General features: G+C 41.0%; 1 non-coding gene across 1 annotated transcript; it reads right to left on the reverse strand.

Moving 5' to 3' along the window:
- Positions 1 to 13,452: 13,452 nt before the first annotated feature.
- LOC132505448 (U6 spliceosomal RNA) lies at positions 13,453 to 13,559 on the reverse strand. The gene has a single exon (XR_009535420.1). It is a non-coding gene; the product is annotated as a U6 spliceosomal RNA (small nuclear RNA).
- Positions 13,560 to 14,187: the final 628 nt, after the last annotated feature.

Consider the following 14,187-nt stretch of genomic DNA (forward strand, 5'->3'; position numbering starts at 1 on the left):
ACAAAAAATAGCCTAGAAATATAGCCATCAAAATCTTGACAACAGACTTCTCAGGCTGCTCAGTAATAAAAAACAAATGCACTATTGTTAGGATTATTTACATGCTATATGGAATTGACCAAGGACCAAAAGCCTGTCATCTCCTTAGCTAGAAACAGTGTACCAATGCTCACAACCCCCTCCCCTTTATCTCAATACATTTGGTAGCTTGATGCTATAAAAAAACACCCAGCTAGCTCCTTTTAGATATATTTCTGAAAGGAAAAGGGGAGATCAAGAAATGTCTCAAGTAGAACAGCCAAATCAAACAGAATTGCTAACCAGTCAGGGCTTCCTTGTGACTCCAACAGCTGCACATGTGTGCCCTCTAGTGCTAGGTAAATGAGCAGGACTGCAGGAGCGTAGATGCTCCTGATAAACTGACTGGACATCTTTTTCTTCTTCTTCTTGAGTGGCTGTTGCCCACTGTGAACTCTCACAGTAAACTAATCAGCCCCCTGCATTCTATTCCTTTGCAATTGTCCACATAAATGGACACATCTAGACTCACTCACAGATGCTATGACCCCTGAAGACAAAAATCTGGCTTTTTTAAAAAAAACTCTGTACCCTCCATATTACTTAGCTTTGAAAAGCCATCACCCAGACATTGTTGCTGAATTTGAAAGGACAGAGAGTTATATGAAGAAAACTTGTTGAAAGTCCTGAAAAACAAAAAGGAAGGCTTAAATGATGGAAAGGTGCATCAAGGCCTTGAGGATTCAATACTATAAAGATGTGATTTCTCCTGAAGATACTGCAATATTTTTTCTATCAATTACTTTCATTTTATCAGTTACTCTCATTATGCTCATATCAATTTTCCAGGAGAACATTTCACACTTTCCCCTGTCTCTTCAGAACTCTCCCCACCTCCTTGATTTCTTATTGATAATATAGAAGCAATAAGGAGATAACTCCACACTCTCAGTCCTCCCTCTGCCCCCATTTGCCTACCTTCCCAAATCTGTCCCATATAATCTCTCCCGTTAGTATGGATCAGTCTGGGCTCTTATTTACACCCAGTCCCTCCATCTGCGAACTAGATTCCGTCTCCTCTCAACCACTCAAGGAGACTGTGATCCTGCCATTATTCCTCTCTTCTCTGAATTGTCCACTTTTCCCTTTCTACTGGATGATTCCTGTTAGTTTACAGATAGATTATAATAACTGCTGTTATTTACAAAGATATCCCTCCTTGACCCAATATCCTATTGCAGCCCCTACTCCATTTCTCTGCTTTCATTTACAGCAATAACTCCTTGAAATTATAGTTCATTGTCTTTATTTTCTCATCTTCTATTGTCTTTAACCCCCTCCCATCTGATTTTCATCCCCACCATAGCAAACCATTCTTGTTATGCCTCCCATAATCTCTTTTTTTGGTTGTTTTTTAATTATTTATTTATTTTTGGCTGCATTGGGTCTTCGTTGCTGCGTACGGGCTTTCTCTAGTTGCGGCGAGCGGGGGCTACTCTTCATTGCGGTGCACGGGTTTCTTATTGCGGTGGCTTCTCTTGTTGCGGAGCACAGGCTCTAGGCGCACGGACTTCAGTAGTTGTAGCACACAGGCTCAGTAGTTGTGGTGCACGAGCTTAGTTGCTCCGCGGCATATGGGATCTTCCCAGACCAGGGCTTGAACACGTGTCCCCTGCATTGACAGGCAGATTCTTAACCACTGTGCCACCAGGGAAGTCCAGCTCCCATAATCTCTTAATCTTGACATTGAAAAGTGTCACAGACAATTCATGGTCTTCATCTTATTCCTTTTCCCAGCAGCATTTGAAACAGCTAATCTCTTTCCCACTTCCTGACATTCTCTTCAGTTGTTCCCAGGGCACCACACTCTCCTCGTTTTTCTCCTACCTTGCTGGCTGCCCTTTCTCAGTTTCCTTTGCTTAATTCTCCTCCTCCTTTTCCTCCCAAGCCTTAATCTTAGAATACCCCAGGGTACAGTCCTTTTTCCTTTCTACACTGACATTCCAGTTGGTTTCCTCCCATGTAATGACTTTAATCATCTCTATTTTAGTGCACCTCAAATTAACTCTTTAGTCTTGGCAGTTCCCTAGAACTCTACACTCATACATCCAGACATTAACCTCACTTCTCCGATTGATGTTTTTTTTAAAAAAATATTTATTTAGTCTTAGTTGCGGCTCGTGGGCTCCTTAGTTGCGGCAGGCAGGCTCCTTAGTTGCAGCAGGCAGGCTTCTTAGTTGCGGCTCGAGGGCTCCTTAGTTGCAGCACATGGACTCCTTAGTTGTGGCATGCGAACTCTTAGTGCGGCATGCATGTGGGATCTAGTTCCCTGACCAGGGATTGAACCTGGGCCCCCTGCATTGGGGAGTGTGGAGTCTTAACCACTGCACCACCAGGGAAGTCCCTCTGATTGATGTTTAATACATATCTCAACCTTATCAGGTCTAAAATTAAACTCTTGACTTCCACCACTCTCAAACCTGCTCTTCCCATAGTATTCGTCATCTTATGATACCAGCATTCACCCAGTCACTCAGGCCACAAACTTTGGAGTCATCTTTGATGCCTCTTTTTCAGACACATTCTACATCAAACCTATCAGCAAATGAGTTCTACTTTAAAATATATATACTGAATCTGATCACTTTTTTCCCCCAATATAATTACTAACCTAGTCCTAGCTACCAACATCTTTGCCTGGATTGCTGGCTGAGCATCCTAACTGGACTCTCTGTTTCTACCCTCATCTCTCTCTACCACACAGAAACCAGAATAATCCTATTGAATCACCAGTCACTCTCCTGTCCCAAACTGCCCAGTGACTATTCATCACACTTTAAAATAAAATCCTGTGTCCCTACCATGGGCTTCAAGGCCCAATGAGATCTCTGCCCCAGTCTGCTTCTCCAACTCATCTCCTACTACTGTCCCCTTTGCTCTCACCACTTCAGCCATTCTAGCTTTCTTATTCCTCAAATATGCCAACTGTGTTCCTACCTCAGTGACTTTGTACTTGCTATTCTCTCTGCCTGGAACTACCACCCCCTAAAATGTATGTGTGACTTGCCCCTCACTTCATTCTGAGGTAGGGTTACCAGATACAATATAGGATGCTCAGTTACATTTGAATTTCAGATAAACAATAATTACTTAGTATGTATGTTTTGAATATTTGTTATCTGAAGTTCAAATCTCACTGGGTGTCTTGTATTTTTATTTGTTAAATCTGCCTTTTCTGGAGCTTTTATTGTTTTAGTTCATGGAAGGGGCTGCCCATTCCTGGCACCTCCCTCAGTCTCAGCTTTCCCACTGGCACAAGCCTGTGCCTCAGGTGTTAAAACACAATCCCTAAGGCATATATTTGGTTCAGTTACTTTGTGGATCACAGGGCTTCAATTCTCATTGTTGTAGCCTCTTTATTTAGGGCACCTGAATATTCTCTCTGAGCAGGACCTTATAGGGCTTTCCCCCATAAGGGGGGACAGACAGCACCCCCCCATTATTCCAGCTGCCTCTTGTTTGTAGAAAAACTTTAGCCTCCTACACCTTCCCCGAGTTCCAAAAAATAAATTTAATCAGAGAAGTGAGAAAATGCAGAAAGAAAAGAAAACAGTCAAGCAAGACAAAATAATAATAGTTTAGCCATTAAACCAAGTCAAGGACCTTTAGTTCTTCCTCAAGGTCTATAGATAATATTCTGAGCCGAATCCTTTGAGTTGTTTTGCAAATACTGAAACCCCCACCAGGTGGAAGAAGTTAACTGTATGCTGAACACAAGCACATAGACCCCAGACCGGTTGGAACCAGAAGGTTGATGATGTTGACTCCCAATTACCTCACCATCAACCAATCAGAAGAATGTCCACAACTGATCACGCGCCCCGCAACCCCCCTCCCTCACCCTGTCTTTAAAAACCTTTCCCTGAAAGCCATCGGGGAGTTTGGGTCTTTTGAGCATTAGCTACCTGGATACCTTGCTTGGTGCCCTGTAATAAATGCTGCATTTTTCCTTCATTGCAATCTGGTGTGATAGATTGGCTTTACTGCGTTGCGGCCAGCAGATCCAAGTTTGGTTTGGTAACATATACATTATATATACATACACACATACACACTTTTTTTTTTTTTTTTTTTTTTCCCCCGGTACGCGGGCCTCTCCCTGTTGTGGCCTCTCCCGTTGCGGAGCAACAGCCTCCGGACGCGCAGGCTCAGCGGCCATGGCTCACGGACGCAGCCGCTCCGCGGCATGTGGGATCTTCCCAGATCGGGGCATGCACCCGTGTCCCCTGCATCGGCAGGCGGACTCTCAACCACTGCGCCACCAGGGAAGCCCCCACATGTTTTAATAAATATTTATTTACATTTATATAAAATAGAAGCAATCGGGATATATATATATTGGAAGCAATCAGGATAGAGAGGGAGAGAGAGAGAACCAACTCTCTCTATACTTAAAGCCTTCTGCTTTCAGGCTGAACTATGTGTTTAGTTTTGGGTTTTTTTTTACTATGTTACTTTTTTAAAAATTTTATTTATTTATTTTTGGCTGCGCTGGGTCTTCGTTGCTGCGCGCGGGCTTTCTCTAGTTGCGGTGAGTGGGGGCTACTCTTCCTTGCGTGCAGGCTTCTCATTGCAGTGGCTTCTCTTGTTGCAGAGCACAGGCTCTAGGTGCGCAGGCTTCAGTAGTTGTGGCACGTGGGCTCAGTAGTTGTGGCATGCGGGCTCTAGAGCACAGGCTCAGTAGTTGTGGCACACGGGCTTAGTTGTTTCAAGGCATGTGGGATCTTCCAGGACCAGGGCTCGAACCCGTGTACCCTGTGTTGGCAGGTGGATTCTTAACCACTGTGCCACCAGGGCAGCCCTGTTTTTTGTTTTTTAAAAAAAACCTGCCTCACCTCACCTGGACAGTAATAATGCTGCAGTGAACATTGGGGAACATATATCTTTTCTAATTAGTGTTTTCTTTTTCTTCAGATAAATACCCTGCTAGATCATATGGTAGTTCTATTTTTAGTTTTTTGAGGAACCTCCATACTGTTCTCCATAGTGGCTGCACTAATTTACATTCCCACCAACAGTGCATGAGGGTTCCCTTTTCTCCATGTCTTCTTGTGCATAACCTTGTTAAGATTACATATACTGATTAATGACACCGAGGTCTAAATGTACAGGCAGCCCCTCACATCATGTTTATGGTTTCACAGTTTACTTTGGCAAAAACAGTTTAGCATATAGCTGGAATTGTATTCTAAGGAGTCACAAGGAAATTTGCATGGAGTCATGGATTTTCCAATGGTAAAGATTATGTTCCTTCTTTATATATTTCAGGTGTCCTGGGAAAGAACTTTGTAATGATGAAATAAAATCCATATTTTATGGCAAGATGAGAATAATTTAAACATAAATTTTTTCTTTGCCCATTTGGGCATCCTCTCTTCCCTTTAGTGTGTGTTATGCATCTACATTAACCAGACCCCTTAGGAGATAACATTCCTCCTTAATCTTGCAAGGGGTCACAATGACCCATGACCCACTGCTCACTTTATATGTGTACATCTGGATTGTGTAAACTGTAAATTATACATCATTTGATGTATAACCCCCTTTGTCTCAAAAACTTATATAACTGTGCTTTGACCTCTAACAGGTGGACGAGTCCTCAGAGATTTCTCAAAGACTCTCAGGTTATAATCTTCAAGTTGACTGGAATAAAATTTTCCATTTCTTTCTTAGTACACCTCCCTTTCTTCCTCCTCTGTAACTCCTAGAATTTCGGAGTCGTGAAAGAAACCTTAGCATCAAGGTCGAAAGTCTTGCTTTACAGATAGCAAAACAGAAAAGCAGAGTGTTGTTATCTCTACTGTCTTACCTGCGTGAGCTTCGTGGAAACTGCCATCATTCGTCATCTGTACACTTTAGTCAGTGTTTGGACTCTGATTTCTCTCAATGCTAAGCTGAATCTGAGAGCAAGAGCGACACCTTGACGAGAAGAGGAGGTGATAACAGGTTTCCCGTGTGACGAATACAGAGGACAACTCCTGGATGCTTGGTGTGTGATGGTTTTTAAATCAATTCGACACCTGTGTGAACATAAGGGCGTTAGGGAGACAAGAGAAAGGAGACCCACTTTGACAGCAGGTGCTGCCAGTACATTGGAGGAGCATTCTTGGGTGAATCACTTAAATGCGTGATGTTCAAGAAAGGGACGTACAATTCTCGGCAAGTGCCTCCTCCTGCCTCACCTCACCTGGAGAGTAATAATGCTGCAGTGAACATTGGGGAACATATATCTTTTCTAATTAGTGTTTTCTTTTTCTTCAGATAAATACCCCGCTAGATCATATGGTAGTTCTATTTTTAGTTTTTTTGAGGAACCTCCATACTGTTCTCTATAGTGGCTGCAGTAATTTACATTCCCACCAACAGTGCATGAGGGTTCCCTTTTCTCCACATCCTCACCAACACTTGTCTCTTGTCTTTTTGATAACAGCCATTCTAGCAGGCGTGAGGTGGTATCTCACTGTGGTCTTGATTTGCATTTCCATGGAGATTCGCGATGTTGAGCATCTTTTCATGTGTCTGTTGGACATCTGTATGTCGTCTTTGGAAAAATGTCTATTCAGGTCCTCTGCCCACTTTTTAATCAGGTTTTTTTGATTTGATGTGTATGAGTTCTTTGTATATTTTGGATATTAACCCCTTATCAGATATATCATTTGCAAATATCTTCTCCCATTCTATTGATTTAATTTCAGCACTAGTTTTAACTTTCAGGAGGTTTTGTCCTCTGTTACTCTTTCATAACATCCTGTTACTGTTTTAAGGGTGCAGTTTTCTCACTCTGTGTGTGTCTATGTGCATGTGTGTGCGCATATGCATGCATGTTCTCTCCTGTTCCCTGAATTGCTGTTTTCAGTCTTTACATTAGAAGCTTCTTCAGCTGTCTGGGAGGATCTTGACTGTGCATATTTAAGAATGAGCTAGCAATGAGCTCTCTGTACTTCGGTGAGATGTGTCATTGGGCCAAGATGATGGGACAGGAATGCTGACATTCTGAATGGAAGAAGGCAGGGTATTTTCTATGGAGCCATCAAATTTATTTAGTGAATAATGTTTCATTGCTACCATTAACAATGGTAAAATCTGAGAGGTAATATCCAAAATTATATGTTTTTATTTCTTTAGACATCTCTGTATTTTCTGAATTTTTAACAATTAGTGTGTTTTTAATAACCAGAATATATATAAATCTATTTTTGAAGTGATGACTATCTGTATACATAAAATTTTGTGTATGTCTTGACTTCTCTAAGCCAAGTGCCCATATTTAAATTATTTGTTCAGGAGAATACATTATTTGAAGTTTTAAATCCATATTTTCAAATATTCTCTCCAGAAAGAATGCAAATATATATTTACCAGCAGTATTTGACAGTACTAGTTTCCTAGACCCTATTGGAGCCAAGGAATGATAGGTCTTCACTCATTTTTTCCTTGTTAGCCAATTAGATAGGTTATCACTTCTGGTGCTTTCTACAAGGCACACCTCATATGAATAGCACTCAAGGAGTTAACCTTTTCAAACTGTTATTTGTACACTCTCCAAAGTTTTTCTTTGCTTTTAACTCTTTTTATGTCAACTTTTTTTTTTTTGTCTGTCTGGTTTATTTTCTTATGAGTAGTTATCAAAAGAACCACTTAAATGTTTGGAGCCCTTCTTTTCTGAGTCCATAAAAATCTGACAACTAAAACAAATTCCTGAATTCATCAGATTTCAAAATGATTTTTCCTCTGGTTGAGTCAGTATAGGGAGGGAATTAGGAGTTCAGGACTTCAAGCCAGACTGCCTGAGCTCAAATCCTAGCTGTACAACAACGTCTGTAACCTTAGTCTAGTTAATGAACTAGACTCATTTCCCTCATCTATGTAATAAGGACTATGTGAAACTATCCATATAAGCATGTGACACAGTGCTGGTACATAAAAAACTCTTAAGTTATGTTTATTACTATCATTGCGACAATTATAAGAAGGAATACTCCTGGATAGGTATAATGCTATGGACTGAATTGTGTCCCCCCCCCGATTTATATATGAAGCCGTAACCCTCAATATGATGGTATTTGGAGGTGGGGTCATTGGGAGATAATTAGGTTTAGATGAGATCATCTAAACCTAATTTAGGGGCCCTCATGATGCGATTAGTGCCCTTATAAGAAGAGAAACCAAAGAGTTCTCCCCCCCACCCCCCTAATGTTATGAAATAGCAAGACGACAGTCATCTAAAAGCCAGAAAGAGAGCCCTCAGCAGGCCTCCACTGTGTTGGCACCCTGATCTCAGACTTCTAGTCTTAAATACTGAAAGAAAAAACTGTCAAGCTAGAATTCTTTACCAATTCTATACCTTCTTTCAAAACAAAAGGTATACCAATTCTATACCCTCTTTCAAAAGCAAAAGTGAAGTAAAGACTTTCTCAGACCTATTAAAGCTAAAAGAATTCAGCAGCAGCAGACCCTCCCTACAAGAAATATTAAAGGAAGCCATTCAGGCAGGAGGAAAATAGCACCAGATGGAAACCTAGATCTACTCAAAGAAATGAAGCACATCAGCAATGATAATTACATGGATGGGTATTTGTTTTCTCAAACAGAACAACCTGTTCCTAGGAAGAGCTATTCTGTTCTTATGACACTACATAACTGAAACAAAGAAAGAGTTAAGATATTATGTTTTTCCAGTTTCTGCTTGGAATTAGATATGGATCATTCCCTCCTGTGTTATAACTCCCTTGACTGAGCAAAAACATCTGGAAAGTCATTTCTGTGACTTTAGCCAACAGTTTGTTAGTCATTATCCATTTCTTCACTAACCTGGAGTGTACATAGCAGTAGGAGGCAGATTGTTTTCTTAATTTGTTTTCAGTGTTTCACCTCATTTGTTTCTGTGGTTATGAAATGAACAAATTCTCTCTTCACTCTGAGATGCAAAATTTAAAACTTTGGTTCACCAAAAGTTTTAAAAATAAAGGTGAATTTGTGAATTGTATAAGTATCAGAATTAAAAGCAAAATTTTCTGCTTAAACTACCACTTAGGAGCAAATAAATTGTGTACGTGTACTATAAGCTCCTTTATTGATCCTAGGTTTGTCTTTTTGAGATTTTCATAGGCTTCTCCATTTCAGGCTCACATATGGCTCTATTGCTTACTTTCCAAACTTCAGTTTGGTCGTTTCTCACCTATATGTGTCTTCACTGTATGTTTGAAACATTGAATGTTTCATTTATGGTTACATACAGATAGAAACTCATTATCTTTTGAAGAAACCAATTTATGGCAATAATCTGTGATAAAACACTATTTTAGAGGAAAAGTGGTTCTTATTTGTTACAGCCTGTTTGTTGGTTGGGCAACCAACCAATTTAGCATTCCACTGCAGGCAGGAACCAGCTGTGGGGTGGGGAGAGTAACATAATCAAGAGCAAGGGATAAACAGGTCCACTATGCTTTTCCTAGGCTGTGGGAAGGGTCAGTTGGTGAAACACCACCATCTTGTCTGGACACTATGAGAGAAGTCCCACCTGGCCACTGGGGAAGATAGGTGATAGACAAGATAGACAAGAAAGACATTGGTGATGATTTTCCTGATGTGAAGACCTCTAAATGTATTCCCTCAGGATGACCCTGAATAAAGATGAGAGAAGGAGCTTTATCTGTAATAAAACATTCTCTCAATAGCCTATCAGCCAAACAAACTGCAGTTCCTCCGTATTTACTCCTGGGGTTCAACTGTCAGAACATCAGGAGTCTGGTCTTGATTGTGCCTTTTGAACCTTGAAAAAGACCACTTAAAATCATTCTGTCTATAATGCTTACCTGTACTTGTTTTGAGAGCATCAAATAAATTGTTAGAGCATTTTGAAAGTATAAAGTGAACACGAATAAAGAACTAGGGTGGAAGAAACCTTAACTCTCAACCTACTTCAGTTAGGAAAGGAGATTTGAAAGGATGCCTGGGGACAACCCAATTAAAAGGATTCTCAAGTATCAGTTACCTCGATCTCTTTTTATGTCCCCAGCTTTTTTTTTTTTTTTTTTTTTTTGCAGTACGCAGGCCTCTCACTGTTGTGGCCTCTCCCGTTGTGGAGCACAGGCTCCGGACGCGCAGGCTCAGCGGCCATGGCTCACGTGCCCAGCCGCTCCGCGGCATGTGGAATCTTCCCGGACTTGGGCACGAACCCGTGTCCCCTGCATCGGCAGGCGGACTCTTAACCACTGCGCCACCAGGGAAGCCCTATGTCCCCAACTTTTTATTCTGCCTGCTACCACCTTAGTTCACATTCATCTCTTAATTATTCTTGTGCTCTCACCCAGCCACCCCAAAAAACCTGCTTACCCTGTCTCCGTTATCCTTCACACTGACCACTAGTTATTCTCTAAAACTTACCTAATTACAAAATTCCTATGGCTTAGAAACCTTCAGTAGCTCCTCAGGGGACTACAGGATGGATCAAATTCTTTCCACAGTATATGAGGTCTCTTGCAATCTACTTCTCAGGTGTTTTTTTTTCCCCCTTGGGCTACGTTGGGTCCTCGTTGCTGCGCGCAGGCTTTCACTAGTTGTGGCGAGTGGGGGCTACTCTTCATTGCGGTGCGCGGGCTTCTCATTGGCGGTGGCTTCTCTTGTTGCAGAGCACGGGCTCTAGAGCGCAGGCTCAGTAGTTGTGGCGCACGGGCTTAGTTGCCCCGCAGCATATGGGATCTTCTCGGACCAGGGCTCGAACCCATGTTCCCTGCATTGGCAGGCTATTCTTAACCACTGTGCCACCAGGGAAGCCCCTTCAGGGTTGTTTTAAACATTAAGTTTATATAATGTCTGACACATAGAATTCAATATATCTGGTATGGTGAAATAATAACAACAGTAGCTGTAGGCTAAAAATTCATTGAAACATTTCCTAGACTGAGGAATATACTAGGTTTCAGTATCTAAAAGAAAATATCTACAGAGAAAGACCATTCTTATAAACCCGAGAAACCACTCTCTTGAGGGCAGCCTTGGTGAATGCAGCAGGAGTCAAGACACATCTTTCACTTTGTTTCCTTCCCTTTTCTCCATGAAGTGCTGATACAGTCCCAGACTGTAACCTCCAAGGGAGGTTGGACCATGCCTTTTATTTGTTTTGCCTTCTACTTCTTTTTCTTCTCCTACTGTACTAGTGAAGGAAACCAGACTATGTCACCTCAAGACATGCCACTTTAGTATATTGATGATTTTGAATTAAAGGCAAGAAGAAATAGTAGGTGTAAGAAGGACACTCTGACCCTCCTTTTCTTTCTGAAAGCAGGAGCTAAAACTCCCATGTGAAAAGTACTTTCCCTGTACCAGAAGGAGGGAAGACATTCTTGTCATCAGAGATGGGGAATCTGGGGCTGAGAAATCTATACAAACAAACCTTATTAAACTAACCCTTATCTTCCTAGTTACATCTTGAATGGAAAAATTTGCTTTTCCTCCTGTGTGATTCTCCTTTACTCTCACACTAGTACCACAGTCACAAAACTTCTGACAACAGACTGTGTGGGATTTTGCCCACAACAAGCAATTCTTTGAAACCAGCTGGGTATCCTACAAATTAACTCAATTCTGACACTATCTAACTGGAGATAGCTTCAGATCCCACAGGTTAAGGGCTTAGTCCCACAAGACTGCCCCCATGTTAGATGCCAACCTCAAGTACTAGGTCCCCAGGTTACCTACAACTTCTGTCTGACTTGGCTATAAATTGGAGCCTCCCACGATCTCCCCTGTCTCCACCTTGGGTTCATTTAGTTTTTAGAATGGCTCATAAAACTCAGGAAAACAGTTTACTTACTACTGTAAAAAATTAATAAACAGAAGGGGGAGCTCTCATGCCCTGTAATGGTAGCTGAGCCCAACAGGAAGAAAGCTGGCTCTTCTTTCCTGGCTAGGACTCAGCCAGTGAAAAGCCATGGACTCTGTTTACTATAGCCTTCCCAACTTCCTTTTTCTCCCTCCCAATAAAAGCATCCTCCTTCCCTTGCCTTTTGAGAACGTTCATGTGGCTCTCCCAGGATTGCAGACCTTGAATTGAAGTTCTCTGCGGATACTAAATAAACCCATCTTTGCCTGAGAAATATCTGTCAGTCTATTTGTTTCAACACCGTTTGTTATAAAAGGATACGATAAAAGATACAGATGAACATCCAGATGAAAAAGATGCATAGGGCAAGGTACATGGGAAGGGGTTCGGAGCTTCCATGCCATCTCTGGGCATGCCACTCTCTCAGCACCTCCATGTGTTCACCAACCTGTAAGCTCTCTGAACTGTATACTTTGAGGATTTTTAGGGAGGCTTCATCATGTCAGTATGATGTATCACTAACTCCATTTCCAGCCCCTCTCCCCCCTCTGGAGAATGGGAAGTGAGGCTGAAAATTTCAAGCTTCTAATCATGGCTTGATCTTTCTGGTAACCAGCCTCCATCCAGGAGCCCACCCAGAGTCACCTCAGAACAAAAGACACTGCCAGCACCCAAGAAATCCCAAGACATTTAGGAACTGGGGCCAAAGACCAAGTATTAGAACAAAAGATGCTCCTAGTGCTCTTATCACATAGGAAATTACAAGGGTTTTAGGAGTTCTGTGCCAGGAACCAGGGGCAGAGATCAATTTATGTATTTACTATTATATCAGACTTCTTCACCATTTACTATCCTGAGCTCAAACCCCTTTGTCTTATCAATTTTTCACAAATTTATTGTTTCTTTGTCTAAAAGGTATAAAAGCTTCCTGCTCTGGTCACTTCTTTGGGTTTTCATTCTCTTGTGAAGGCTCCCATGTACATGTAAAGATTTAATAAAATGTGCACACTTTTCTCCTGTTAATCTGTCCTATGTCCATTTAATTCTTAGGCCCAGCCAGGGACCCTAAAAGGGTAGAGAATTTTTTCCTCCCCTATACTAGATAATACCTTCAGTACAATGTTGAATAGAAACATTAATAGCAGACGTCTTTGTCTTGTTCTAATTTTGAAAGCCAGCTGTATTAATTTCTGAAGGCTGCTATAACAAAGTACCACAAACTGGGTGGCTTAAACAATAGAAATTTATTGCCACACAGTTTTGGAGGCTGGAAGTCTGAGACCAAGGTATCAGCAGGGTTGGTTCCTTCTGAAACTGTGAGGGGAAATCTGTCCCATGCCTCTTCCCTAGCTTCTGGTGGTTTACTGGCAGTCTTGGTGTTCCTAGCATTGTAGACACATCACCTTAGTCTCTGCCTTCATGTTCAGAGAGCATTCTTTCTGTGTCTGTATCTGCCTCTGTGTCCAAATTTCCTCTTTTTATAAGGACACCAGTTATATTGGATTAGGACTCACCCTGATGACCTATTTATTATTATTTATTATTATTTTTAAAATTTGGAACGCTTCACGAATTTGCGTGTCATCCTTGCGCAGGGGCCATGCTAATCTTCTCTGTATTGTTCCAATTTTAGTATATGTGCTGCCGAAGCGAGCACTGATGACCTATTATTAATTTAACTAATTACATCTGCAATGACCCTCTTTAAATAAGGTCACATTCTGAAATACTGGTTAGGACTTCATCATATGAATTTTTGTGGGACACAATTCAACCTATAACAGAAGCTCTAACATTTTATTACCATTAAATATATTTGCCATGATAACCTTTATTAAGTAAGTTCTCTTCCATTCCCAATTTGCTAAAGGTTTTGACCGTAAGCAGATGTTAAACTTTGTTCAATGTTTTTACATAATTAACAAGATTTAATATATGGCTTTTATTCTTTAATCTAGTAATGCAATGATTTATACTGATAGATTTCCTAATATTAACCCATGCCTGAATTTTGAGAATAAACCCAACTTGGTCATAATTTTTAATACATTTCTTGATTCAGTTTGCTAATGTTTTAGAAGATAGCTTTTCACATCTGTGTTCATAGGAAAGATTGACCCATAAGGTTTTGTTTGTTTGTTTGTTTGTTTTGTTTTTTGGTACGGTCTTTGTCTGCTTTATATATTGTTACAATAGCCTCATAAAATGAAGTGGGGACTCGGACAGATATTACTAGTTGTTTCAGTTTGGAGTGATAAAGTTCTGGAGATGAATGGTGATAATTG

Source organism: Lagenorhynchus albirostris, chromosome 1 (assembly GCF_949774975.1).
Source record: "Lagenorhynchus albirostris chromosome 1, mLagAlb1.1, whole genome shotgun sequence".
In the NCBI taxonomy this organism is placed as follows: domain Eukaryota; kingdom Metazoa; phylum Chordata; class Mammalia; order Artiodactyla; family Delphinidae; genus Lagenorhynchus; species Lagenorhynchus albirostris.